The 26,376-nt window shown below is 39.5% G+C and overlaps 1 pseudogene; it reads right to left on the bottom strand.

The window, feature by feature from the left end:
- Positions 1-224: 224 nt before the first annotated feature.
- On the bottom strand, positions 225-1,564 carry LOC133755138 (signal recognition particle 9 kDa protein-like; annotated as a pseudogene).
- Positions 1,565-26,376: the final 24,812 nt, after the last annotated feature.

Raw genomic sequence — 26,376 nt, 5'->3', positions numbered from 1 at the left:
AACTTTAGTCAGTCATAAACATCTATCTTCTAAGATAAAACCTGGTCTAATTTATTATCATTATTTATGAGATGTATATAATAAAGTTCCAAGTTGTTTAGCAAGGGAGAAATAGAAATATAAAAATTCACTTTGTGGAACATTGTTCAAATTCTAACTATCCTTTATAAAAGAGAATTTAGTAGAGTTTTTCTTTTTTCTATATAATATTAACCTCTCCAAAACATGCCAAAATTCATTTTGGCCAATTGAATTTTCCATACTAAAATGTGTATCAATATTATCTCTACAAAAAATATTTCAATGTAGTGCCTTGTTTCACTCTTGAAGAATCAACAAATGAACATTACATTTAGGTGGTAACACCAGGTTATAGATATAAGGTAAACATCAAATAATATTGGACTTCTGGTTTATTGGAGAACATAACAGTTGTGACAGTCATGCTCAACACTTTGGTTAAGTGAGGAGAGAAAATGGGTAGAGGTGTCACAGAGGTATGCAAAGATTCAACAGTTCAAATAATCCTTAGCCCTTCTGAGAAACTATAGGTGGGAAATATGTAGTAAATACTTCGGTAACATGGTGGTTTCAGTCCATTATAGTGATTCTCATTCTATCCATGCATTCCAACAACTGCTGCTGCTTTCAATTACTGAAAACAGGATTCAAAGTCACAGCTTAATAAGCTGATGATGATATTCAAATCCCTTACATTCAAAAATAATAGTTTCAATATGGAAAGATAAAGGTTAAAGCATATATCTTACTCAAAATTAGTTCTAGATATAACTGAAATACACTACATAATTGGGTATACTATTGTGTATAGTTAATTCCAGTTACTGTATTTTATATATATTGGTCATCAACAGCACAAACCGTATGCTCCAAAAGAAATATAATGATCCAGCAAAAAGGTTACATTTAATTCTCTTTTAAAGACAGAAGAACTAAGTGTAAGGAAGAACTTGCTTTTCTTGATATTTCATTTTAAAATTAGTCATACAAATTTACCAGGGAAATAATTATATATATTGCCCAACATCAAATAATCTGCAAAAAGTTTCTAAGATAGATTCATTTCTTGTTCCATTTCCAAAAATAAATAAAGGCTTTCTAATTGAAAGTATTTACCTTCATAGCGCTCTCAAATAAACACTAAAAAAAAAGTGCAAAAAATGCTCTCTTGTCTTTGAATAGCCCACATTTAGTTATCACATAAAGTGTTTTCTGCCCCAACACTTTCTCAAATCCAAGATGTTTACTTCCAAGGAACAGGACAGTCTTCATTTCAAACCATTTAGTCCGTTTCCATGGCAACACTGCGGGATTCCTTGGCTACCATGAGTCGCATTAGTTGACTGTGGAATTTCTCAATCTTCTTCACATCTTGAGCTTGGTCTGTTCTGTATACCAAACAAACTAAATCATCCGTTACTTTAACACACAAACTCCCATCAGAATGCCTATATTTCAGAACCACACGTGCCTTCATAGGGTCAGCGAGGTAGAGCTTTTCGGCCACGCGGCTGAACTCCTCCCATGTCTGCTACTGAGGCATCTTGGTCTGGGGTGGGTCCTGGGAAGACAGGCAAGGCCCCGGGACTGCAGTCGGCACCCGCCTACCCACTTACTTCCGGGGCTGCTAACCGATGCTGGAGTCCCCGAATTTAGTAGAGTTTTAAAAACCTTAAAGTCAACTCTAAAGTTTTAAGACTTTGCTGATCAGTGGCCCACCTTGCCCATCATGTATTCTAGCAAACCATGTAACCTTGCATCCTCCAGTCTAAATGACTGGGCACTCTCCCTATGGTTCCGTCTGTTCTGATGGAGGCCATGCATAATTAAACATTGCTACCTTGCTTACAAAAATGCATTTTATTTATTTGAAAGACAAATTTTAGGGAGGGATTGAGGGAGGAAGGAAGGGAGGGAGTGAGGAAGGGAGAGAGGGAGATATATAGATAGAGATAGAGAAAAAGAGAAAGAGATCTCTTTCATCCACTGGTTCACTCCCAAAATGTCTATAATGTCTGGAATGAGGCAACGTCCAAGGAAGTGGCTTCAAACACTATCCAAGTCTCCCACGTGGTTGTAAAGGTCCCAGGCTCTTGATCCATCTTCCATTGCTTTTCCAGGTGCATTGACAGGGAACTGGATCAAAAGTGGAGCAGCCAAACTGTTGCTCAACAGTTCAAACTGCTGTACATATGGGATACCAGTGTCACTGGTTGCAGAGTAATTTGCATCATTGCAATGCGAGCCTCTTAATTAAACTATCTATCTAAATTTTTTATTAATCATGCTATAGAAAGGATCAAATGTCTTCTCTGGTATCAAGAGAAATCCATACTGAAAAATTATTATTGAATGTATACTTATCAAGAAATATATATGCCAAAAAAGTGAGGAAAAAAATGTTCCACGTGCAATCAATGTAGGTTATTGTTAATGATTTAAATAAATTATCATATTAAAATTGTTATAATTTAACATAATATTAAAATTTCATTTTGTGAAGCTTGAAACAGTTATTTATCAATTTTTTTCACTTGAAAACACATTTTATCACTCCCTGGGTATCCACTTGATAATATAGTATTTTATATGAAGTATTACTTTGTTTTTCAGGAAAGGGCACTAATACTGTCTCTCCTAAATCTAATTTTGACTCTCATTCCCTCATACAAGCAAGAAGAAAAACATGAGTGATTATCACAACATAGTACTTTTATCTTTTACTTTTTCATTTTTATATATCAAGAGAATAGCATTAAATAATTAACAGCTTAGGAGGTTAGCAAAGAATTATAGTACTTTTCAGAAAAATATGAATTGTCTGCACCCTATAAAAGATAAGCGGTTTTCAAAATATTAATTATGGTTAAAAAGCATGAAGGAAATATGACAAAATGTCCAAGTCTAGACAACTGTTCATTTTTTGTAAACTGGACAATTTTTTGTGCATTTTAAGAATTGTGAATCTTACATAGACTTTAAAATGGCTATAAGTCTATAACATAGACTAAAAGCAAATATATAATGCAAAATTTTAAATTTATATTTTATAACAAATTATGCATGGGCATGAACATATAGTTAAATAACATCAAGAAAAAAGACTAATATTTTGGTAGGCACCATGGCTCAATAGGCTAATCTTCTGCCTGCGGCACCAGCACACTGGGTTCTAGTCCCGGTCGGGGCACAGGATTCTGTCCCAGTTGCTCCTCTTCCAGGCCAGCTCTCTGCTATGTCCCGGGAGTGCAGTGGAGGATGGCCCAAGTGCTTGGGCCCTGCACCCCATGGGAGACCAGGAGAAGCACCTGGCTCCTGTCTTCAGATCATTGTGGTGCTCTGGCCATGTTGGCCATTGGAGGATGAACCAATGGCAAAATGAAGACCTTTCTCTCTGTCTCTCTCTTCCTATCGCTGTCCACTCTGCCTGTCAAAAATAAATAAATAAATAATTAAAATTAAAAAAATTAAATGTTGAATGCATGACAAATCCTATGACTGTGTTTGATTTCCAAAGAAATCAGTATCTTAAAGATACAAAAGTGTCCATATTCATGCCAGCATTATCTACAAGAACAAGATATAGAAAAAAAAACACATTATCAACAGATGAATAAAGAAAATATCACACACACACACACACACACTGGAATCACATTCACCCTTAAAAAGGAAATTCAGCCATTTTGCCAAAACATGTATTAAAAAATATTAATGTGGTCATTCAGCTAATTAAGAAGGCATAGACGAATGGCACAAAAATCTCCCTCATATGTGAACTGTAAGAAAATCACAATCACAGAACAGGATGGTGGTTGTCAGGGGCTGAGATTGAAGGAAATGGGAAAATGTTAGCTGAACACCCATTTGCAGTTATGAGATAAATTAACTCATCAAGACCTTAATATTCAATACAATGACTAGATGATTACTCTATCACATACTCACAATATGCTAATATCTTTCATATTCTTAAATAATATAGGGATGTAAGGTGAAGGATATGTTACATTGTCCTAATCATTCTTTTTCTTTTCTTTTTTTTTAATAGATAGAGATAGTGAGAGAGAGAGAGAGAGAGACAGAGAGAAAGGTCTTCCTTCCGTTGGTTCACTCCCCAAATGGCTGTTACGGCCAGAGCTACACCAATCTGAAGCAGGAGCCAGGTGCTTCTCCCTGGTCTCCCATGAGGGTGCAGGGCCCAAGCACTTGGGCCATCCTCCACTGCCCTCCCGGGCCACAGCAGAGAGCTGGACTGGAAGAGGAGCAGCCAGGACTAGAACCCGGTGCCCATATGGGATGCCAGCACCGCAGGCATAGGATTAGCCAAGTGAGCCATGCTACTGGCCCTGGGCTAATTATTTCATAGTGTATTCACACACAGATTTCAAGTTTATGAAAAATGCAATTAAAAGATAATGTGATTTTCCCATAACTTTTGAAAGTACCCTCACATATGAAAACATTAGGTTACATACCTTGAGTATACACAAATTTTGTCACTCATACTCTAACAATCTTGAAAAAATTAAAACAAGCATAAAGAAACAAGCTTCTATGTTAAAATATAAATTCAAAATAACTTAGTAAACTAGACATATCTGTGAGATTAGGAAGGCTTTCATGGAACAGAAACAATTTTTAAATACTCATACATTTGTTAGCGAAAATTTCTTTTTAAGTGCAAATACAGATGCCAGCCTGTCAGGAGAAAGTGTAAGGGTTAAGATGATACCCATGTACCAAGTTACAGGGTCCTCCTGTCCCTCTAAAACCTGGATAAAAACCCTGAATCAAATAAAACTTCTGTTTTTACCTTATCCAATCTATGTTACTGTGTTACTGGAAACATAAAATGAAATGAGACTCCCGGCCGCACTGTGGCTCAACAGGCTGATCCTCCGCCTAGCGGCACCAGCACACCGGGTTCTAGTCCCGGTTGCCCCTCTTCCAGGCGAGCTCTCTGCTGTGCCCAGGGAGTGCAGTGGAGGATGGCCCAAGTGCTTGGGCCCTGCACCCCATGGGAGATCAGGAGAAGCACCTGGCTCCTGCCTTTGGATCAGCGTGGTGCACCAGCCACAGCACGCTGGCTGCGGTGGCCATTGGAGGGTGAACCAATGGCAAAAGGAAGACCTTTCTCTCTATCTCTCTCACTGTCCATTCTGCCTGTCCAAAAAAAAAAAAAAAAAAAAAAAAAAAAAAAAAACGAGAATCCCTAGAAGCAGCTATATGTGGGGCCAACACTATAACACAGCAGGTTAAAGTCCTGGCCTGAAGTGCCAGCATCCCATATGGGCACCGATTCTAATCCCAGCTTCCCCTCTCAAATGTGCTATGACCTGGGAAGGCAGTGGAGGATGGCCCTAGTCCTTGGGCCCCTGAACCCGCATGGGAGACCTGGAAGAAGATCCTGGCTCCTGGCTTTGGATCAGCACAGCTCTGGCCCTTGCAGCCATTTAGGGAGTGAATCAGCAGATGGAAGACCTCTCTCTCTCTCTCTATAACTCTTTCAAATAAATAAATAAAATATTTTTAAAAAAACAGGTATATGTAGTGGTTAGAGTCCTAGAAAAGCCCCTGCAACCCACATGTTTAGAAAACTGAGAGAAATCAAGTCCTCACAAGAAGGAAGGCAGAACCGAGAGCTGTATAAATGACAGCAATGCCTGTCATGCATGAACTCCATATACAGACCCCGCATTCTCCCTTGCGATCACCCTGTCAACACTGCACCATCGAGAATGACATGGGGCGGACACCACACAGTTGAGCAGAGAAGGGCCAGGACATCAGGGTCCCAGGTGGCAGTCCTGTCCCCAACCCATGGGTCTGAGGGGACTGAAGGAAACACTGTGCCAGCACCAATATGATGCCCAGAGATGTCAGAGATGACCTCTGGGAGGCCTGTGTCCTCCTGGCTCTACATCAGTTTGCATAGGCTCTGCCTTTCCCCTCTCCAGACAACCTGGCCCACACACCACATTGTGGTTTTTGGTTCCTAGGTGTCCAGTGTCCCCTGGGGAGCAAAGACAGCAGCAGAGCCGGACTTGCCTTGCAAGCCTCCAGGCAGCACAGGCATCTCCTATGACCTTACTTTCCTGCAGAACTCTAAGATCACGGTGACATCCAGACCCCGTGTGATTACATGGCATGGATGTTACTGTGCCTGATTGATTGGGCAGCTTGCATGGTCATGAGCACAAAAAAAATCACAGAATTAAATAACTTAATTCATGAATGTGAAAGAAAAGAAATTTTTAACAAATCTTCAAGGTAGAAATGGATGGACTGAGAATGGTAACACAGGATATAAACTTATTTAGGATATTTTGGTTTCTCAACTGTTAGAATTTCAACTTGGAAAAACATTGTAACTCAAAACTTGATTTTAGGCAATTCCTCCCTTCAAATCCTTCAGAAATAAAAAAAAAAAAAAACTTACTAAGTTTCACTCAAAACGATCATTCAATTTAGGGAAAATTTCTTACAGAAGACATCAAAGAAAAAACATCAATTAAATAAATAATTTAAGAAACTGTACATTAAGAAAATTAGAAGTTAGGAAAGGTAGGCCCTTTAAAATTTAATATTGAAGAATTATAAAGATGACAACCACAGTTTGAAAATATTTGTTGTAACCATTAAGAAAACAGCAAGGCTGTTGAGAATAAACACAAATTTAATGAAATTTCTTTGAAAAACAGTAAAGTTTCAATAAAGAAGGGAATGCAGATTTCTTGAAAACATGCTCTCAAGATCAAGAAAAACTTAAGCTTTAAGCTTAATAGGCATTCATAAAGAAGTAGAGTTAAAATATTTTCAAGGCACTTTTGAACAGACAACCTAGGTAAAAGGATACCCCACATTTTTTTGCCAAAAATGTTTCAAAGAGTAATGTACTTTGAAAATTCACAAGAATTGTCTCAAAGAACAGAAAATGTATCAAGGTTTTAAAATGTTAAATAGTTAATAATGATAGTACAAATAATTCTTTAATTCTTTTTTATTAAACTTTTATTTAATGAATATAAATTTCCAAAGTACAGCTTATGGGTTACAATGGCTTCCCCCTCCCAAAACTTTCCTCCCACCCACAACCCTCCCCCCTCACACTCCCTCTCCCCTTCCTGTCACATCATGATTCATTTTCAATTCTCTTTGTATACAAAAGAGCAGTTTAGTATATATTAGGTAACGATTTCAACAGTTTGCCCCCATATAGCAACACAAAGTGAAAAGAAAAGAAAAAAAATATTGTTGGAGTACTAGTTATAGCATTAAATAAGGGTGTAAAGCACATTAAAGACAGAGATCCTACATAATATATTTTTTAAATTAATTAATTTTCTATGCCATTTCCAATTTAACACCAGGTTTCAGGTTTTTTTTTTTTCATTTCCAATTATCTTTATATACAGAAGATCGATTCAGTATGTAATTAGTAAAGATCTCATCAGTTTGTACCCACGCAGAAACACAAAGTGTAAAAATACTGTTTCAGTACTAGTTATAGCATCACTGCACATTAGACAACACATTAAGGACAGATCCCACATGGGATGTAAGTCCACAGTGACTCCTGTTGCTGACTTAACAATTTGACACTCCTGTTCATGGCGTCAGTAATCTCCCTAGGCTCTAGTCATGAGTTGCCAGGGCTATGGAAGCCTTTAGAATTCGCTGACTTTGATCTTGTTCCGATAGGGTCACAGTCAAAGTGGAAGTTCTCTCCTCCCTTCAGAGAAAGGTACCTCCTTCTTTGATGGCCCTGTTCTTTCCACTGGGATCTCACTCACAGAGATCTTTCATTTAGGTCTTCTTCTTTTTTTCTTTTCCATGGTATCTTGGCTTTCCATGCCTACAATACTCTCATGGGCTCTTCAGCAAGATCCGAATGCCTTAAGGGCTGATTCTGAGGCCGGAGTGTTGTTTAGGACATCTGACATTCTATGAGTCTGCTGTGTATCCCAATGCCCATGTTGGATCTTTCTCTCCTTTTTTGATTCTATCAGTTAGTATTAGCAGACACTTGTCTTGTTTGTGTGATCCCTTTGATATTTAGACCTGTCTAAGCCATCGAATGTGAACTGAAATTGATCACTTGGACTAGCGAGGTGGCATTGGTACATGCCACCTTGATGGGATTGTATTGGAATCCCCTGGCACATTTCTAACTCCTTCATTTGGGGCAAGACTGATTGTGCATGTCCCAAATTGTGCATCTCCTCCCTATCTTTTTCCACTCTGAAATTTAACAGGGATCACTTTTCAGTTAAAATTTAAACACCTAAGAATAATTGTGTGTTATTTACAGAGTTTAACCACTAGTACTAGAACAACTACAACAACAACAAATACTAAAAAGGATAAAGTATTACATTATACATCTAGAGTCAGGACAAAAGCTGATCAGGTCATTGTTTCTTATAGTGTCCATTTCACTGCAACAAGTTTCCCCTTTGGTGCTCAGTTAGTTGTCGCCGATCAGGGAAAACAGATGATATTTGTCTCTTTGGGACTGGCTTAATTCACTCAGCATAATGTTTTCCAGATCCCTCCATCTTGTTGCAAATGACTGGGTTTCATTGTTCCTTACTGCTGTATAATATTCTATGGAGTACATGTTCCATAATTTCTATATCCAGTCTACTGTTGATGGGCATTTGGGTTGCTTCCAGGTCTTAGCTATTGTGAATTGAGCTGCAATAAACATTAATGTGTAGATGGCTTTCTTATTAGCCAAATTAATTTCCTTTGGGTAAATTCCAAGGAGTGGGATGGCTGGGTTGTATGGTAGGGTTATGTTCAGGTTTCTGAGGAATCTCCAGACTGACTTCCATAGTGGCTTCACCAGTTTGCATTCCCACCAACAGTGGGTTAGTGTCCCTTTTTCCCCACATCCTCTCCAGCATCTATTGTTGGTAGATTTCTGAATGTGAGCCATTCTCACCGGGGTGAGGTGAAACCTCATTGTGGTTTTGATTTGCATTTCTCTGATTGCTAGTGATCTTGAACATTTTTTCATGTGTCTGTTGGCCATTTGGATTTCCTCTTTTGAAAAATGTCTATTGAGGTCCTTGGCCCATCTCATCAGTGGGTTGTTTGTTCTGTTGTTGTGGATTTTCTTGATTTCTTTGTAGATTCTGGTTATCAACTCTTTATCTGTAGTACAGTTTGCAAATATTTTCTCCCATTCTGTCGGTTGCCTCTTCACGTTCCTGACTGTTTCTTTCGAAGTACAGAAACTTCTCAATTTGATGCAATCCCAAATGTTAATTTTGGTTTTGACTGCCTGTGCTGTTGGAGTATTTTCCAGGAAGTCTTTGCCTGTACCTATATCTTGCAGGGTTTCTCCAATGCTCTCTAATATTTTGATGGTTTTGGGCCGTAGATTTAAGTCTTTAATCCACGTTGAGTGAATTTTTGTGTAAGGTGAAAGGTATGGGTCTTGCTTCAAGCTTCTGCACATGGAAATCCAATTTTCCCAGCACCATTTATTGAATAGACTGTCCTTATTCCAGGGATTAGTTTTGGATCTTTGATCAAATATAAGTTGGCTGTAGATGTTTGGATTGATTTCTGGTGTTTCTATTCTGTTCCATTGGTCTATCCATCTGTTTCTGTACCAGTACCATGCTGTTTTGATAACAACTGCCCTGTAGTATGTCCCGAAATCTGGTATTGTGATACCTCTTGCTTTGTTTTTGTTGTACAAGATTGCTTTGGCTATTCGAGGTATTCTGTGTCTCCATATGAATTTCAGCATCATTTTTTCCAGATCTCAGAAGAAGGACTTTGGTATCTTGATTGGTATTGAAATGAATGTATAAATTGCTTTTGGGAGAATAGACATTTTGATGATATTGATTCTACCTATCCATGAGCATGGAAGATTTCTCCATTTTTTGGTATCCTCTTCTATTTCTTTCTTAAACTTTTTGTAGTTTTCATCATAGAGATCTTTAACGTCCTTGGTTAAGTTTATTCCAAGGTATTTGATTGTTTTTGTAGCTATTGTGAATGGGATTGATTTTAGAAGTTCTTCCTCAGCCATGGCATTTTCTGTGTATACAAAGGCTGTTGATTTTTGTGCATTGATTTTATATCCTGCTACTTTGCCAAACTCTTCGATGAGTTCCAATAGTCTCTTAGTAGAGTTCTTTGGGTCCCCTAAATAAAGAATCATATCATCTGCAAAGAGGGATAATTTGAATTCTTCCTTCCCGATTTGTATCCCTTTAATTTCTTTTTCTTGCCTAATAGCTCTGGCTAAAACTTCCAGAAATATATTGAAGAGCAGTGGTGAGAGATGGCATCCCTGTCTGGTACCAGATCTCAGCGGAAATGCTTCCAACTTTTCCCCATTCAATAGGATGTTGGCCGTGGGTTTTTCATATATTGCTTTATTTGTATTGAGGAATGTTCCTTCCACACCCAGTTTGCTTAGAATTTTCATCATGAAAGGGTGTTGTATTTTATCAAATGCTTTCTCTGCGTCTATTGAGAGAATCATATGGTTTTTCTTCTGCAGTCTGTTAATGTGGTGTATTACGTTGATTGTTTTGCAAATGTTGAACCATCCCTGCATACCAGGGATAAATCCCACTTGGTCTGGGTGGATGATCTTTCTGATGTGTTGTTGCATTCTATTGGCCAGAATTTTATTGAGTATTTTTGCATCTATGTTCATCAGGGATATTGGTCTGTAATTCTTTTTCATTGCTGCATCTTTTTCCGGCTTAGGAATTAAGGTGATGCTGGCTTCCTAGAAACAATTTGGGAGGATTCCCTCTTTTTCGATTGCTCTGAATAGTTTGAGAAGAATTGGAGTTAGTTCTTCTCTAAATGTCTGGTAGAACTCAGCAGTGAATCCATCTGGTCCTGGGCTTTTCTTTGTTGGGAGGGCCTTTATTACTGTTTCAATTTCTGTGTCAGTTATGGGTCTGTTTAGGTTTTCTATGTCTTCCTGGCTCAATTTAGGTAGGTTGTATGTGTCCAAGAATCTGTCCATTTCTGATAGATTTCCCTGTTTGCTGGCATACAAGTCCTTGTAGTAATTTCTGATGATTCTTTTTATTTCTGTGGTGTCTGTTGTTACGTTTCCATTTTCATCTCTGATCCTATTGATTTGGGTCTTTTCTCTTCTTTTTTTAGTGAGTTTGTCCACTGGGTTGTCAATTTTGTTTATTTTTTCAAAAAACCAGCTCCTCGTTTGGCTGATTTTTTGTAAAGTTTTTTTGGATTCAATCCTGTTGATTTCTTCTTTGATTTTAATTATTTCCCTTCTTCTACTGGGTTTGGGTTTGGTTTGCTGCAGCTTTTCAAGATCCTTGAGATGACTTGAAAGCTCATCTATTTGGTGCCTATCCAATTTCTTGATGTAGGCACCTATTGACATAAATTTTCCTCTTAACACTGCTTTTGTTGTATCCCATAGGTTTTGGTATATTGTGCTGTTATCCTCATTTACTTCCAGAAAATTTTTGATTTCTCTTTTAATTTCTTCTATGCCCCATTGTTCATTCAGGAGCATGTTGTTCAATCTCCATGTGTTTGCACGTGCTCTGGGGATTCCCGAGTTCCTAATTTGCAATTTCATTCCTTTGTGGTCTGAGAAGCTGCATGGTATGATTCTAATGCTTTTGACTTTGCTGAGACTTGCTTTATGGCCTAGTATGTGGTCAATCCTAGAGAAGGTTCCATGTACTGCTGAGAAGAATGTAAAGTCTTGGCCGGCGCCGCGGCTCACTAGGCTAATCCTCCGCCTTGCGGCGCCGGCACACCAGGTTCTAGTCCCGGTCGGGGCACCGATCCTGTCCCGGTTGCCCCTCTTCCAGGCCAGTTCTCTGCTGTGGCCGGGGAGTGCAGTGGAGGATGGCCCAAGTGCTTGGGCCCTGCACCCCATGGGAGACCAGGATAAGCACCTGGCTCCTGCCATCGGATCAGCGCGGTGCGCCGGCCGCAACGCGCTACCGCGGCGGCCATTGGAGGGTGAACCAACGGCAAAAGGAAGACCTTTCTCTCTGTCTCTCTCTCTCTCACTGTCCACTCTGCCTGTCAAAAATAAAAATATATATATAAAAAAAAGAATGTAAAGTCTTTAGATGTAGGATGAAATGTTCTGTAGATATCTGTTAGATCCATTTGGGCTATAGCGTCATTTAAATCTGCTGTCTCCTTGTTGATCTTCTGTCCTGTTGATCTGTCTATCTCTGAGAGTGGAGTATTGAAGTCCCCCAGTACTATTGTATTGGGGTCTAAGTCTCCCTTTAAGTCCCTTAACAAGTCTTTTAAATAAGCTGGTGCCCTGTGATTTGGTGCATATACATTGATAATTGTTATATCTTCCTGTTGGATGGATCCCTTAATCATTAAATAGTGCCCCTTTTTGTCTCTCCTAACAGTTTTTGTGGTAAAGTTTATGTTGTCTGATATTAAGATGGCTACGCCCGCTCTTTTTTCATTTCTGTTGGCATGGTATATCTTTTTCCAGCCTTTCACTTTCAGTCTGTATGCATCATTGTTGGAAAGATGAGTGTCTTGTAAGCAGCAAAAATATGGGTTTTGTTCCTTAACCCAATCAGCCAATCGGTGTCTTTTAACTGGACAGTTCAAGCCATTAACATTCAAAGTGAGTATTGAGAAGGAGTAACTTTGCCCTGTCATTTGCCAAAGATATTTTCTAATATATGGTTTGAGATTCCTGTAATCTTTTGCTGTGAGGTTTCCTTCCTTTACCTTCCTTCATATTGGCTACTGTGTTTCTGTGTTTCTGTATGTAAGACATCTTTAAGCATCTTTTGCAGGGCTGGACGAGTGGCGACAAATTCTTTCAATTTCTGTTTGCTGTGAAAGGTCTTTCTTTCACGTTCATTCACAAATGAGAACTTTGCAGGATATAATATTCTGGGCTGGCAGTTTTTCTCTCTTACTACCTGGGCTATATCTCGCCATTCTCTCCTGGCTTGCAGGGTTTCTGATGAAAAGTCAGCTGTAAGTCTAATTGGAGATCCTCTGAGAGTAATCTGGCGTTTCTCTCTTGCACATTTTAGGATCTTTTCTTTGTGTTTCACTGTGGTGAATTTGATTATGACGTGTCATGGTGAGGATCTCTTTTGGTCATGTTTATTAGGGTTCTATGAGCTTCCTGTACTAGGATGCCTCTGTCCTTCTCCAAACCTGGGAAATTTTCTGCTAGTATCTCACTAAAAAGGCCTTCTAATCCTTTCTCCCTTTCCATGCCTTCAGGAACTCCTAGAACCCGAATGTTGGGTTTTTTAATAGTATCCTGTAGATTCCTGAAAGTATTTTTTAGATTTCTGATTTCTTCTTCTTTTCTTTGATTTGACTGTTTCCTTTCCTGTTCTCTGTCTTCTAATTCTGATATTCTCTCTTCTGCTTCACCCATTCTGTTTTTAAGGCTCTCTAATGTGTTTGCCATTTGATCTATTGAGTTCTTCATTTCATTGTGGTTTCTTGTCACTATCACAGTTTCATGTTCTACTAGTTGTTTCATTTCATTTTGATTTCTCCTTAAAATTTCATTTTCACGGGAGAGATTTTCTATCTTGTCCATTAAGTATTTCTGTAGTTCAAGAATTTGTTTTTGAGAACTTCTTAATGTTCTTATCAATTTTTTGAGATCTGCTTCTTGCATTTCCTCTATCTCTTCATCTTCATAATCTTGCTTTGGTGTGTCTTTCTCATTTGGGGGAGTCATAGTGTCTTCCTTGCTCTTGTTACCTTGGCTTCTGTGTTTGTTGTTTGGCATGTTGGAGATAATTTATGGTGTTTTTTTTTTTTTTGACTCAGTTGGGAGTGGAGTTGAAGGCAGTTGAAATCTGGCCTCTGTGAGGCCTCTGTATTCGTTTGATCTACCTCCTCCTCCATTGGATCCCGCGCTGGCGAGATTCTGTGGCACGGCTCCTGCCGCTCGGCTCCACTTCCGCCGCTCCAATTCTTTAATTCTTATTCACATAAATGACTAATACAAATGTATCTGAGAATATTCTTTTTTTCATTTACTAAACTTTTATTTAATGAATATAAATTTCCAAAGTACAGCTTATGGGTTACAATGGCTTACCCCATCCCACAACTTCCCTCCCACCCACAACCCTCCCCTTTCCCACTCCCTCTCCCCTTCCATTCACATCAACATTCATTTTCAATTCTCTTTATATACAGAAGATCAGTTTAGTATATATTAGGTAAAGATTTCAAAAGTTTGCCCCCATATAGCAACACAAAGTAAAAAAAAATACTATTGGAGTACTAGTTATAGCATTAAATTCAGTGTACAGCACATTAAAGACAGAGATCCTACATAATAGTTTTATTAAAAAATTATTAATTTTCTATGCCATTTCCAAATTAACACCAGGTTTCAGGTTTTTTTTTTTTTCATTTCCAATTATCTTTATATACAGAAGATCGATTCAGTATGTAATTAGTAAAGATCTCATCAGTTTGTACCCACGCAGAAACATAAAGTGTAAAAATACGGTTTCAGTACTAGTTATAGCATCACTGCACATTAGACAACACATTAAGGACAGATCCCACATGGGATGTAAGTCCACAGTGACTCCTGTTGCTGACTTAACAATTTGACACTCTTGTATATGGCGTCAGTAATCTCCCCAGGCTCTACTCATGAGTTGCCAAGGCTATGGAAGCCTTTAGAGTTCGCTGACTTTGATCTTGTTCCGATAGGGTCATAGTCAAAGTGGAAGTTCTCTCCTCCCTTCAGAGAAAGGTACCTCCTTCTTTGATGGCCCCGTTCTTTCCACTGGGATTTCACTAACAGAGATCTTTCATTTAGGTCCTCTTTTTTTCTTTTCCATAATATCTTGGCTTTCCATGCCTACAATACTCTCATGGGCTCTTCAGCCAGATCTGAATGCCTTAAGGGCTGATTCTGAGGCCAGTGTTGTTTAGGACAACTGCCATTGTGAGTCTGCTGTGTATCCCGCTTCCCATGTTGGATCCTTCTCTCCCTTTTTGATTCTATCAGTTAGTATTAGCAGACACCTGTCTTGTTTGTGTGATCCGTTTGTTTCTTAGACCTATCCAGGCCATCAAATGTGAACTGAAATTGATCACTTGGACTAGTGAGATGGCATTGGTACATGCCACCATGATGGGATTGTATTGGAATCCTCTGGCACATTTCCAACTCCTTCATTTGGGGCAAGACTGATTGTGCATATCCCAAATTGTGCATCTCCTCCCTCTCTTTTTCCACTCTGAAATTTAACAGGGATCATTTAAAATTTAAACACCTAAGAATAATTGTGCATTAATTACAGAGTTCAACCACTAGTACTAGAACAACAACAACAACAACAACAAAAACAACAACAAAATACTAAAAAGGATAAAGTATTACATTATACATCTAGAGTCAGGACAAAAGCTGATCAGGTCATTGTTTCTTATAGTGTCCATTTCACTGCAACAAGTTTCCCATTTGGTGCTAAGTTGTCACCGATCAGGGAAATCAAATGATATTTGTCTCTTTGGGACTGGCTTAATTCACTCAGCATAATGTTTTCCAGATTCCTCCATCTTGTTGCAAATGACCGGGTTTCATTGTTTCTTACTGCTGTAGAGTATTCTATGGAGTACATGTCCCATAATTTCTATATCCAGTCTACTGTTGATGGGCATTTGAGTTGGTTCCAGGTCTTAGCTATTGTGAATTGAGCTGCAATAAACATTAATGTGCAGATGGCTTTTTTATTTGCCAAATTAATTTCCTTTGGGTAAATTCCAAGGAGTGGGATGGCTGGGTTGTATGGTAGGGTTATATTAAGGTTTCTGAGGAATCTCCAGACTGACTTCCATAGTGGCTTCACCAGTTTGCATTCCCACCAACAGTGGGTTAGTGTCCATTTTCCCCACATCCTCTCCAGCATCTGTTGTTGGTAGATTTCTGAATGTGAGCCATTCTTACAGGGTTGAGGTGGGACCTTATTGTGGTTTTGATTTGCATTTCTCTGATTGCTAGTGATCTTGAACATTTTTTCATGTGTCTGTTGGCCATTTGGATTTCCTCTTTTGAAAAATGTCTATTGAGGTCCTTGGCCCATCTCTTCAGTGGGTTGTTTGTTTTGTTGTTGTGGAGTTTCTTGATATCTTTGTAGATTCCGGTTATCAACCCTTTATCTGTTGGATAGTTTGCAAATATTTTTCCCCATTCTGTAAGTTGCCTCTTAACTTTTCTGTTTCTTTTGAAGTACAGAAACTTCTCAATTTGATGCAATCCCTAATGTTAATTTTGGTTTTGACTGCCTGTGCTCCTGGGGTCTTGTCCAAGTAGTCTTTGCCTGTACATATATCTTGCACGGTTTCTCCAATGTTCTCTAATAATTTGATGGTTTCCGGTCGTAGATTTAAGTCTTTAATCCATGTTGAGTGAATTTTTGTGTAAGGTGAAAGGTATGGGTCTTGCTTCAAGCTTCTGCACATGGAAATCCAATTTTCCCAGCACCATTTATTGAATAGGCTGTCATTATTCCAGGGATTAGCTTTAGATATTTGGTCGAATATAAGTTGGCTGTAGATTGTTGGGTTGATTTCTGGTGTTTCTATTCTGTTCCTTTGGTATATCCATCTGTTTCTGTACCAGTACCATGCTGTTTGATAACTACTGCCTTGTAGTATGTCCTGAAATCTGGTATTGTGATGCCTCTGGCTTTCTTTTGGGTGTACAAGATTGCTTTGGCTATTTGAGGTCTTCTGTGTCTCCATATGAATTTCAGCATCATTTTTTCCAGATCTGGGAAGAAGGTCTTTGGTATCTTGATTGGTATTGAAATGAATGTATAAATTGCTTTTGGGAGAATAGACATTTTGATGATATTGATTCTTCCAATCCATGAGCATGGAAGATTTCTCCATTTTTTGGTATCCTCTTCTATTTCTTTCTTTAAATTTTTGTAGTTTTCATTGTAGAGTTCTTTAACATCCTTGGTTAAGTTTATTCCAAGGTATTTGATTGTTTTTGTAGCTATTGTGAATGGGATTGATTTTAGAAGTTCTTTCTCAGCCGTGGCATTGCCTGTGTATACAAAGGCTGTTGATTTTTGTGCATTGATTTTATATCCTGCTACTTTGCCAGACTCTTCGATGAGTTCCAGTAGTCTATTAGTAGAGTTCTTTGGGTCCCCTAAATAAAGAATCATATCATCTGCAAAGAAGCATAGTTTGAGTTCTTCCTTCCTGATTTGTATCCCATTAATTTCTTTTTCTTGCCTAATAGCTCTGGCTAAAACTTCCAGAACTATATTGAATAGCAGTGGTGAGAGTGCGCATCCCTGTCTGGTACCAGATCTCAGTGGAAATGCTTCCAACTTTTCCCCATTCAATAGGATGTTGGCCGTGGGTTTTTCATATATTGCTTTGATTGTATTGAGGAATGTTCCTCCCATACCCAGTTTGCTTAGAGTTTTCATCATGAAAGGATGTTGTATTTTATCAAATGCTTTCTCTGTGTCTATTGAGAGAATCATATGGTTTTTCTTCTGCAGTCTGTTAATGTAGTGTATTACATTGATTGTTTTGCAAACGTTGAACCATCCCTGCATACCAGGGATAAATCCCACTTGGTCTGGGTGGATGATCTTTCTGATGTGTTGTTGCATTCTATTGGCCAGAATTTTATTGAGTATTTTTGCATCTATGTTCATCAGGGATATTGGTCTGTAATTCTCTTTCAATGCTGCATCTTTTTCCGGCTTAGGAATTAAGGTGATGCTGGCTTCCTAGAAAGAATTTGGGAAGGTTCCCTATTTTTCAATTGTTTTGAATAGTTTGAGAAGAATTGGAGTTAGTTCTTCTCTAAATGTCTGGTAGAACTCAGCAGTGAATCCATCTGGTCATGGGCTTTTCTTTGTTGGGAGTGTCTTTATAACTGTTTCAATTTCTCTGTCAGTTATTGGCCTGTTTAGGTTTTCTGTGTCTTCCTGGCTTAATTTAGGCAGGTTGTATGTGTCCCAGAATCTGTCCATTTCTGATAGATTTCCCTGTTTGCTGGCATACAAGTCCTTGTAGTAATTTCTGATGATTCTTTTTATTTCTGTGGTTTCTGTTGTTACGTTTCCATTTTCATCTCTGATCCTATTGATTTGGGTCTTTTCTCTTCTTTTTTTAGTGAGTTTGTCCACTGGGTTGTCAATTTTGTTTATTTTTTCAAAAAACCAGCTCCTCGTTTGGCTGATTTTTTGTAAAGTTTTTTTGGATTCAATCCTGTTGATTTCTTCTCTGATTTTAATTATTTCTCTTCTCCTACTGGGTTTGGGTTTGGTTTGCTGCAGATTTTCTAGATCCTTGAGATGACTTGAAAGCTCATCTATTTGGTGCCTATCCAATGTCTTGATGTAGGCACCTATTGATATATATACTTTCCTCTTAACACTGCTTTTGTTGTATCCCAGAGGTTTTGGTATGTTGTGCTGTTATCCTCATTTACTTCCAGAAAATTTTTGATTTCTCTTTTGATTTTTTCCATGACCCATTGTTCATTCAGGAGCATGTTGTTCAATCTCCATGTGTTTGCACGTGCTCTAGGGATTCCTAAGTTGCTAATTTGCAATTTCATTCCTTTGTGGTCTGAGAGCTGCATGGTATGATTCTAATTCTTTTGAATTTGCTGAGACTTGCTTTATGGCCTAGTATGTGATCCATCCTACAGAAGGTTCCATGTACAGCTGAGAAGAATGTACAGTCCTTAGATGTAGGGTGAAATGTTCTGTAGATATCTGTTAGATCCATTTGGACTATAGTGTCATTTAATCTACTGTCTCCTTGTTGATCTTCTGCCCTGTTGATCTATTTCTGAGAGTGGAGTATAGAAGAACCTCAGAACTATTGTATTGGAGTCAAGTCTCACTTTAAGTCCCTTAACAAGTCTTTTAAATAAACTGGTGCCCTGTAATTAGGTGCATATACAATGATAATCGTTATATCTTTCTGTTGAATGGATCCCTTAATCATTAAATAGTGCCCCTTTTTGTCTCTCCTAACAGTTTTTGTGGTAATGTTTATGTTGCCCGATATTAAGATGGCTACGCCTGCTCTTTTTTCATTTCTGTTGGCATGGTATATCTTTTCACAGCCTTTCACTTTCAGTCTGTATGCATCATTGTTGGAAAGATGAGTGTCTTGTAAGCAGCAAAAAGATGGGTTTTATTCCTTAACCCAATCAGCCAATCAGTGACTTTTAACTGTACAGTTCAAGCCATTAACATTCAATGTGACTATTGAGAAGGAGTAACTTTGCCCTGCCATTTGCCAAAGATATTTTCTAATATATGGTTTGAGATTCCTGTAATCTTTTGCTGTGAGGTTTCCTTCCTTTACCTTCTTTCATATTGGTGACCATGTTTCTGTGTTTCTGTATGTAACACATCTTTAAGCATCTTTTGCAGGGCTGGACGAGTGGCGACAAATTCTTTCAATTTCTGTTTGCTGTGAAAGGTCTTTCTTTCACCTTCATTCACAAATGAGAACTTTGCAGGATATAATATTCTGGGCTGGCAGTTTTTCTCTCTTACTACCTGGGCTATATCTCGCCATTCTCTCCTGGCTTGCAGGGTTTCTGATGAAAAGTCAGCTGTAAGTCTAATTGGAGATCCTCTGAGAGTAATCTGGCATTTCTCTCTTGCACATTTTAGGATCTTTTCTTTGTGTTTCACTGTGGTGAGTTTGATTACTACGTGTCATGGTGAGGATCTCTTTTGGTCATGTTTATTAGGGGTTCTATGAGCTTCCTGTACTAGGATGTCTCTGTCTTTCTCCAAACCTGGGAAATTTTCTGCTAGTATCTCACTAAAAAGGCCTTCTAATCCTTTCTCCCTTTCCATGCCTTCAGGAACTCCTTGTTTATTGATAGTATCCTGTATATTCCTGAAAGTATTTTTTAGATTTCTGATTTCTTCTTCTTTTCTTTGATTTGACTGTTTCCTTTCCTGTTCTCTGTCTTCTAATTCTGATATTCTCTCTTCTGCTTCACCCATTCTGTTTTCAAGGCTCTCTAATGTGTTTTTCATTTGATCTATTGAGTTCTTCATTTCATTATGGTTTCTTGTCACTATCACAGTTTCATGTTCTACTAGTTGTTTCATTTCATTTTGATTCCTCCTTAATATTTCATTTTCTTTTTGTTATATATTTTAACCTTTATTTAATGAATATAAATTTCCAGTGTACAGCTTATTGTTTACAATGGCTTCCCCCTCCCATAACTTCCCTCCCACCCGCAACCCTCCCCTCTCTCGCTCCCTCTCCCCTTCCATTTGCATCAAGATTCATTTTCAATTTTCTTTATATACAGAAGATCAATTTAGTATAAAGATTTTAACAGTTTGCACTCACATGGAAACACAAAGCGAAACATACTGTTTGAGTACTAGTTATAGCATTAAATCAAAATGTACAGCACGTTAAGGACAGAGATCCTGCAAGAGGAGGAAGTGCACAGTGGCTCCTGTTGTTGACCCAACAAATTGACACTCTAGTTTATGGCGCCAGTAACCATCCTAGGCTGTAGTCATGAGTTGCCAAGGCTATGGAAGCCTTTCACGTTTGCTGACTCTGATCATATTTAGACAAGATCATAAAAGACAGAGCGAGGATAGTAACCAATGATCCTAAGAGTGGCATTTACCAGGTTTGAACAATTATGCAGCATTAAGTGGGGAAGAGGACCATCAGTACACACAGGTTGGGAGTAGAGCCATTAGTGGTAGAGTAGAGATTATGATTACAAAGGAATGAGGCCCAAGTGCACTAGACAGGGCCTAGGACAAAGGACAGAGTCATTATTAGAGGAGCTAAGAAAGGTGCTGTCTAAGCTACAATTAAGTTTTCTGATTGAGAGGCAAATAGAATCTGATAGAAGGGGCTTGAGAATAATCTGCAGGGCTTTAGGCCTTGTAAGTTAAGAGGCCCAGAACTATCTATCTCTTCACATGGGGTATATCCTAAGGGAGGTGTGAAACTCCTAGGGGAAGGCACTCTGTTGACTTTCATTACTTGGTAGACCTGGGAGGAGAGTTGGCCAGGTAAAGGCAGGTGGCATCTCTAACAAGCAATTTACAGTTCTGCCTGCAATGTTGCTGACCCTACTTGACCATCCCCTCAGCTGCAGTGGTCACTTTGGAAGTTGGGCTGAGTGAAGGGCTTTTCAGCTTAGAGCCAATAAGATCTGTGGCTCTGACCTGGGCATCCTTTGACTCCAGGGCAGGTCCATTTCCAGTGATCCAACTCTTGGCAGAGCTGCCAGGGCTCTTCACAAGCTGACTTCTGCTGAAGCCCAGGCTTACCACATTGAAAGCCACTGCAGTGGACTGACCTGATGGGTCTCCTTGAGGGCAGATCACTGTACAGATCAGCCATTCATAGGCCTAAAACCCATTGCTTCTGATGCCGAGCTTTCTTTTCCTCCTGGTTTGTGTTAAAGCAGACCAGAGGATGCAAGTCAAGGGAGTGCCCAAGTCCCATCTCTAATCTTTGGTGGCCTGAACTACAAGTCTATAGTCACAGGCATGTTCTGTAGTAGTTTTTCTAAGGTACACAATGCCTATGAGGAAAATTATATCCTCACTTTAAAACTTTCCCTTTGGTCTGAAAGGGAGGTTTTTTCTACTTACTGTTTACTTGGCTGATGGCGAAGTGAATCTAGCTATGAGATTATTATTTAAGTTCTTATTTTGGCTATGCTATTACAGAAAAATATTAGCCATCTCTTTTATAAGATCTAAAGATTTTATTGTGTGTCCTAGAGATTCCTTCATAATAGAATTAATTTCCTACCTTGAAGAAAATAGAAAAATGAAAGAACAAGTTGGGCTTAGAGTAGAGAAATGAGGGAGCAAGTCCTAGATCGCTTGCTGACAATAGCAATATTAGATGAATACTTAGCAAACCGTTTCAACCATTAGATTACAACTTAAGAAAACATTTACCAGAAGGTCCAATGCCTTCTATAAATTTTACGAATCATGTATTGAAAACACCTCTTAAATATCTAACATGGTGTACTTTGTTTAGCCAGTAAACTTAAGCACAACCATCTAAAATGTTTTTAGTTTCTTTCTACCAACAAGTTTAAAACATATGATACACAGATTCAGGTCACACAAATTAAAATGTATCTTTGATTGATTTTAGCAGCTTAAATTGATGGACAATCTTATCTATAAGCCATTTAAATAAAACTCTTAATAAAATTTTCCCATGTGGACATACAATATGTACACACATATAACATAGCATAATAGAACAATATAGCAATTTTAATACTACTTTTAAAATCTTTAACTCTTTTTGTCGATTGCCAATGGATTTGAATTGCTTTTTGTTTTTAGTAACCTCAGTTAACCATACTTTCTCTCAGTTGGTACTGTTAATACATTATTGGCTTCATCTGCTTACAGAGCCATCCCAAAGTACTGAATACAATAGAAGTGGTTGGCAAAAGTCCATAGGAACCTATAGGAGGACAGCTAAACACAGAACCAACAACGCTTTAGTTTTATGAGCAGCACATCATATATAACTGTGGATGACAAAAGACTTTAAGTTGCCCTGTAAAAAATTATAAACTCATCAACCAACAAGAGGCACTTGCTTACTTCACAGTGTTTTTGAAAGCACCTGTAGAATTTTACAAGTATTTAACCCTTTAGGCTTCTGGGGCTTTCTCATTAAGAAAACTATCATGTCTAGTAACACAAGATCATTAGACTTTTTAATTCTCAAACATTTGTATTAATAGCATTTTCCATTATAGAAACTTAAAGTCTGGTACCACATCACATCTTGACAGTCCTTCTAATATAATCCAAATAGCCTGATTAGTTGGTGTCTCTATAAGATGAGAGACATAGGTCACGATAGAGATTTTCTATCTCATCCTTTAATGATTTCTGTAGTTGAAGAATTTGTTTTTGAGAACTTCTTAATGTTCTTATCGATTTTTTGAGATCTGCTTCTTGGATTTCCTCTATCTCTTCATCTTCATAATCTTGGATTGGGGTGTCTTGTTCATTTGGGGGCATCATAGTGTCTTCCTTGCTCTTGTTACCTCGGTTTCTATGTTTGTTTTTAGGCATGTTGGGGATAATTTATGGTTTTTGTTTTGTTTTGTTTTGTTTTTTGCTGTGGTGATTTTTTCTCATTATACTATGCCTCTAAGTGGGCTGTCTGCTTTGATGGATCCTTAGAGGCTGTGGGTGTGGCCAGAGAGCTCTGCATGATTCTTCAGGTTTAAGGCTGTGCAAAAAGTGACTCACCCAGATTGTTCTCTCCCTTGCTCCTTGCTGGATCTCTCTCTCTCTCTCTCTCTCTCTCTCTGACTCAGTTGGGAAGCAATTCAGCACAGCTGAGTGAAATTGAGGATAGTTGAAATCTGGCCTCTGTGAGTATTCATTTCATCTACCTCTGGGCCCACACAAAGAGTTTATGCAGCCCTCAATGTGTTCTCAAGTTTCATCATAGACCCAAAGTTACTGAGTTTGTGTACTTGTTGCCGGTTTACATATGTAAAATGATGCCTGCTCTTTGTTTTGCTCAAGTGGAGAGTGAGGCCTCTGCCTTTCCCCCACCAATGTCTCAGGTTTCTGAGGCTTTTGTCTTACCTCCAGTTCCTGTACTGGCGAGATTCTGCGGCTCGGCTCCCACGTGATGGGCTCCCTGTAGGTCCTCTGTGTCACATCCACTAGATCCAGAAGCGTTTCCACTGCAATTTTTTTCTTGGGTCTTTTCCTAAGGCTACAGTAATTCCACTTTTATGAAACTATATTTTCCAGACTATAGGTGCATGTCCTCACTATCCGCTCTTGGCCTATTGTTTAATTTATAAACTAAAATATGTAGACATATAAGGAAAGTGTAATTCAAATATGAACTTGAAAATTATTAATTTTGTAAAGAGATTGTAATATAAATAAGTATGTTTTGAATTACTCTTTTTTAACTTTTATTTAATGAATATAAATTTCCAAAGTACAGCTTATGGATTACAATGGCTTTCCCCCGCATAACTTCCCTCCCACTCACAACCCTCCCCTTTCCCACTCCCTCTCCCTTTCCATTCACATCAAGATTCATTTTCAATTCTCTTTATATACAGAAGATCAGTTTAGTATACATTAAGTAAAGATTTCAACAGTTTGTTCCCACATAGTAACACAAAGTGAAAAGTACTAGTTATAGCATTAAATTACAATGTACAGCACATTAAGGATAGAGATCCTACATGATATTTTTAAAAATTGATTAATTTTCTATGCAATTTCCAATTTAAAACTAAGTTTTTTTTTCATTTCCAATTATCTTTATATGCAGAAGATGGATTCAGTATATACTAAGTAAGAATTTCTACTTCCCACAATACAATTACATATATAATAATAGTATCAGATCTGGATATAAACTTAACAAATTAATGGTTACAAAGTAACAAGATAATTAGCATAACAGTTTGTTTCCATTATAATTCTCAGTTTTGTAAATTTTCTTCAGGTTGCCTCTGAGCACTCACATGAGGGAGAACGGGGCTGTCTTCCTGAGGGCATGGTGACAGGAAAGGTGGGCACTAAGGCTATGTGGGGGTGGCCATGCAGTCCTGCACAAAGCCAGAGGGCAATTTCAATCTCTACAGGTACTCATGTGCACGCCTACTGGCAAATCAGCTGTTCTCCTACCTGTGCCAAGTTCCTTTCTCTCCAGTCCTGCCTTCCAATAATGACAGGAGTTCTGTGTGGGCCAGTTGTGCAGAGATTGCCATGGGCTGCCCATGCCTCAGTCTCTCCACTGGCACACAGTTCCCAGCATACTTGCATTTCACCTTGGGCACCAGCTTGGGGGCATTGCCACCCTGGTCCCCTGTGTCTGCAGCCTGGCTCCCCACTGCTTCTGCCAGCATGACTTGCACTTGCCTCTCTCAGGTAGCAATTCCCTGCTGCCCAGTGACATAGCACAGGAGCCAGGACTCTCCAGTGATGCCACCTCCTGAGTTTCAATTGGGCGTGAAGGAAGACAGGGGTTGGGGAAAAAATAGAGGCAGCTCATGGCTTTGCCACTCCTGCTTCACTTGTTCCCCATGCCCCCAAGAACCCAATCACACGGGAGAAGGCAGCTAAAACCCCAGCTTCTTCGCTGAGTCACAACATGCTGGAGCCTGGGATCTGGACATGGCACAGAGACAGTGCCCAGGATCAGCGTGGAGGATGCACCCTCACTGTCCTGGGCCACTCCTGGATGCTTCCCTGAAATACACAGGGCATGGAGCATTGACTGGGTGAATTCCTGTCTCCAACCCCTTGAGGGAACCAGCACTCTCCCCATGGAGGCAGTGGTTTGCGCTTGTGTGTCACGCCTTCAGCTCCTGCAGCTGGGCTGTGTGGGGGCACCAGATTCTGTTTCCTAAGCTGTTGTGCCAGAAGCCAGGTGGTGTGTGCTGTGGAGTGTGTGCTTCACCAGGTTCTAGCCTTCCACAGTGTCACCTCATCCCCCACTGTCCAGCTCTCCATGAACCCCTGCAACATTCCCTCTTGCTTGGGAGGGGAGTGTATCGCACCACCTCTAGGCAACTGCTCCTGCAGAGTCCCCACGCATGGTGGGGTCCAGATATGTGGCCAGGACTCTCCTCAGGGGATGCTGCCACTGGGGATGGCAGAAGCCTTGGGGAGACAATATCCAGTGGCCTGGGCCTGCCACCCACCAGTGCTAGGCATGCTTGAAATGTGATTGCCTGGGTCACCACTGTGGCTGAGAAGTGAGCTTAGTGGGGAGCAAGGATGCTAGCAGTTTCCACAGGCCGAGACTCTGATGACCTGGTTCTGTACCTCCCATCATCAGCACTGCACAGCCTGAACCAGAGGGGCCCTGCGACTGTGATCCCAAAGCCAGATTCCATCAGCTGCTCCTCAATGGCCCCCACTCGGGAACCTGGCACTCAATGCCTACCTGGGAAGCCTGGATGAAAAACATGAGATGCTGAGGACCTGGCTCTGCAAAATCTCGGCCAACACTACATGGAGACTGGTGTCCAAGAAGAAGCAACCTGCCTCCCCTGGCTATCAGGTTAGAAACCGAAGAGTGGCCTGCAAGAGCATTTGAGCAGTACATGCCCCAAATCTATGCTCCACAGACATATGTAGGCATGAATCTGGCACATGATGGAAGCCCTGCACTGTGCCCTGCCAAGGAAACCCAGCTGGTGGGATGCAATGATTGTAAACAGGCAATCTGAACCCTCTCAGGTCTGGCAGGGCCCATCCACCAGAGAGATGTGGTAGAATTGCGAGTTCTGTAGGTGGTCCATACACTGATACTCAAGGCTGT

The sequence above is a fragment of the Lepus europaeus genome, unplaced genomic scaffold, assembly GCF_033115175.1.
Source record: "Lepus europaeus isolate LE1 unplaced genomic scaffold, mLepTim1.pri SCAFFOLD_3_1, whole genome shotgun sequence".
In the NCBI taxonomy this organism is placed as follows: domain Eukaryota; kingdom Metazoa; phylum Chordata; class Mammalia; order Lagomorpha; family Leporidae; genus Lepus; species Lepus europaeus.
Note: the sequence above shows the minus strand (reverse complement) of the source record. Positions and strands in the feature narration are given on the sequence as shown.